Raw genomic sequence first — 4144 nt, forward strand, 5'->3', positions numbered from 1 at the left:
GAGCGTTGTTGGAAGAATTATTCGTTTTTTTTTTGCTCTTGGAAATGCAATTAGTACTCTGGTATCACAGCGCACACTTCTCAGGATCACGCTGTCTCCTGGCACGGCCGCTCCAGACCCGTCGCCATCTTGAATACAGAATGGGCATTTTAATAGCCAGGGTGCAACTGGATCAAGCTTGGACTGTTTGGGGAGCAGGGAGGGGCCAGTTGTAGGTGAGGCAGAGGAAGCGGAATAATCACCATGCGGACTGCACATGCCACTTCCTGTTGAAAAGGTGCAGGCAATCAGCAGCCACTTCTGCAGCCTGCCTTGTGGCAAATGGGATGAAAGCACACTGCGGTCTCTGCACAGCAGTGATCGTCCGGATCTCCCCGAACTGGTAGAAATGATTTCTTAGATCTGTCTCAGTAATGGTGTCACCCAGAACACCAGCATATAGTGTGGTGATAGTCTTATCCCCTGGTTGATCCAGACGGGGCATTGTGGAGGCCCGTTTTAGAAGCCTAGCTGCTATAGGGTCATTGATTCCATAATATCGGTCTTTAGTATTCTGATCAGCAAGGGAGTCATCAGGATCTGTAGGCTTCTCATGTCTGTATGGACACTCCTCTCCTCTCTTACACTCTCCTTTCACCCAGAAGGAGCAAATGCGGGGCTGATTCCTTTTGTAGTAGGGTCTGGTCGGAGCGAGTTTGAGTAACACATCACTGGTGGATGTGGCTTTCCCCAGCATGCCGACTGGCCGCGTTCCATCAGAGTTTGAAATCTCTCTCTCCCTACTCTGCGTGTAGTACTCTCTGCTGACATCTGACTTTGGCACGGCGTCTTTAAAAGAGAATCCCGCATCACGGACTTGGATGGGCAGTCCGTACTCTAGGTCTAAGAGGCACGTTTGACAGACGTTCTTCAGTTTACTGCAGGTTTGGCACACTTCAGTCTTCTTGAAACGCCTGCGGACCCCAGGGCACCAGCGAAACACTGTGAATGGCCTGGCACAGATTTTGCATTCCTTCCCATACTTTTCTTTGGTCATTCGGATGTATGGGTTTTCTCCAAGACATGTCTGGCACAGAATGGGGAAGTCTGCATCCTCCCAGTTCTGCCTGTTGTAGGTGTTGGAACCCAGAGAGGTTGCCATCGAGAGAGCTTCTAGAGGCAACGGCCTCCTTTCCAAGCCATGAGAGCCACACCCCTGATCACCAGTTTTATCCACTCATTGCTGCAGGGTCTTACAATCCAATCAACTCTTCAAGGCTCCACCTTCCAATTAGCATGATAGGATCTCCCACCCTCCTAACAGTCCCAGTGGGAGCTAAGTTTCTAATATGTGAAACTTGGGAACCAATTCAAGACTCAGTGAGTTTTGGGGGGACATAATTCAATCCAAGAGAGTACTCGTCATAGAGAATTTATAGCAGCATCAAGAATGGTGATATGTAAGAGACGTGTGAGCTGCAAGTACAAACCACATATGTAAATTTAAATGACCTGGTCGCCCCATTTTAAAAGACAAATGGAATTTCATCTTTAACCCAATATATCAAGCACACCTGTCTCAATATGTGATAGAGAAACTTGTGAGGTGAGTTTTGGTGTTAAGTCTTATGCAATTTAAACTTACAGCACATTTCGGTTCAAAGTAGCACAATGTGAAGTGTTCAATGGCTAGTTGTTATCATACTGGATAACATAGCTCTTAGATAGACAGTAGGCCCCCAAATTCACTTGCCAACTGCTTTAGAGATATGCTGGTCTGAGATGACTGTAGAATGTATCATCGTCATTACATCAGCTGAGTGCATATCTTTGAAGAAATTTCCCAGGAACTAGAATATTGGAGCCATTTATACTACTTACTTGGACATGATCAGAATAATGACTGCCTTTGTGTTCAACACATTTCTCCACCAGCAATGTGGCCATCTTCCACACCCCTAGAAATCACTCTTTGATTATTGCTGTCCATCTTTGTTCTAGACTCTTCTATGCCATCTGTTCCCAAAGCACACAAAGCTTTGTGTACTGAAATCCAAACCTCATTTTAGTAACTCTTGGCTGTCCTGAGTATAGGAAAGTGAAAAAACTCAAGTAGCTTTCATCTTTGAGTATTTTCCAACTGGGGTTACTGGTATTTTACAAATGTCAAGGACTTAAGCATTTAATATCTCTCTTGCTGGGGCCTCACCCCCATCTCTAACTCCTGAAACACCTATCAGTCCCCTTGTGTGAGGAACCATGTGTTACTATTTAGTTGCTCTTAAATTAGGCAGGAATGTGCTTTTCAGCCATGTGGTATGTTAGCCTTTTAAGCCAGTAGGAATATAAACCTTCTTAGGTGACTTATTATGAATTGATGCATATACAGAAACCAAGGTAAATGGATACCAAGCTTAATTAAATTCCATTTGGAGAGTAGGGGAAATCCTTCTCTGCCACAAGGGTTCACTAAACACTTGTCTCTAGATAAACTGATTCCTCCTGGATTGGTGATTAGAACAGCTGGGCGGGTTTCCCAGTGGAGGCATCTAATTTTGCCAGGAGAAAGGTTTTCGCCTTGGGAGCCAGTGCAGGAATGTGGAGAGAGGAGGGTGCCTGTTTTTCTGACCGTTGTCAGAACTGTCGTGAACCCGAAGGGCATGAGACCGGTCCAAGCTCAAGGTGGTCTGCTTCAGGGCCAACACGTTTGTAGTAGGAAAGAAAGGTCGTCACCCTTTTTGTTCAAGAACCATAATTTGGTTCTTAGAATGGGGAGAATGCAGAAGACCTTTGGCACATCTAGAATGTAGAAAGTTGTTAAACCAGTAGCATTAGCTCAGATATTTCCCTCATGGACTCCTCGGTAATTGTCATAAATAAGACCAGATCAGAATCTGAAGCAATCTGTTCATGAACCCATTTGAAGCCCAGAATTAACTGGGGGTACTCTCAATAGGAGGTCTTGCTATTGTGGTTGTTGGTAGACATGAGCCAATGACGTGAATGTTGACTCTCTTATAATCTCACTTATAGTCATAGGGGCCTGCAACTTGAACAAACTAGGGCTTCTGTTTATCATAGAGGCATACATCCCAACTAACACACTGCAAAGCTTTTTGTGTGGGAAGTTGCTTTAGCAGCTATTCAGTAGCAGAATCAGCATGTGCTCCATAATGTCTGTTAACTAAATTATGAGACTATTTTCACCATTGCTGAGAGCTATCTGTTTGCTAAGATTGCAAGTCCTTTAATGATGCTGGCTAGCAGCAGTCCCAAAGCTAGGTAATGGGAGCCCAGGAGCTGTCCGCACAAATATTGATGGTCTCGGTGGCCACCAGCGAGAAATGTGGTTGTACGGAAATGTGCAGTATCTGTCTGATTTTTCAGGATCTTATCAGTATTGGTGGGGGGATGCTGGTGGCACTTTCAGGTGGCGTTGAGGTACAGCCTTTGATTCTTGATCTTGTTGACTGCTTGCATACAAGGAATATACTTTGTCACATCTTGTGTCCTGGACACCCAGTCACCCTCTAGCTGCAATAAATCTTCAGAGGTCCAATACTCACTAGGAAATGGGGAAGTCATCAGGAATCAATAGCTTTTGTTAAGGCATGGCTTAGGCATGTGCATCACTTAGCTAGTAGTACCTATAGTGTAAGACTCAATGAACAATCTGGAATTATTAAAATGGTTTTTTTTCTTTGAAAGAGAACCAGTGCAGTTTATTTTACTGCTTCTAATTCATGAGAATAACTTCTTAATGCTACCTCAGAAGTAAATTCATCAATATTGAATTTGGAAAGCATAATCAGAAAGACCCACACTTTTATTGGGAATGTACAACTTTGCACAGAACTAGACACCATGATTCTGAAACAAACAAATTGAAGTATGCACTACAAAAGTTCTGAATCTTCAATGGATCCATGAACCTGTCCAAACTGTACACAAGAAGCTGTGTAGTGTGTGAATGTACATTTTTCTGTAGAGGGGTCCCATAAGTTTAATCAACTTCTAAAGGGGCCCAAAGAGGCTAAGAGACAGTACACGGTAGAATTCTAATCTCTTCTATGTTTTCAATAATAACGAAAGCTGTGAACCACAGGAAGTTCACTTTTGCACATCTAAAAGCAAATTTTAATGGAAAGAGGGTAGAAAACAAAAG

The 4144-nt window shown here is 43.7% G+C and overlaps 1 pseudogene; it reads right to left on the reverse strand.

The window, feature by feature from the left end:
- Positions 1 to 238: 238 nt before the first annotated feature.
- LOC103603258 lies at positions 239 to 1141 on the reverse strand (annotated as a pseudogene).
- Positions 1142 to 4144: the final 3003 nt, after the last annotated feature.

This window comes from Galeopterus variegatus, unplaced genomic scaffold, assembly GCF_000696425.1.
Source record: "Galeopterus variegatus unplaced genomic scaffold, G_variegatus-3.0.2 Scaffold4523, whole genome shotgun sequence".
Classification (NCBI taxonomy): domain Eukaryota; kingdom Metazoa; phylum Chordata; class Mammalia; order Dermoptera; family Cynocephalidae; genus Galeopterus; species Galeopterus variegatus.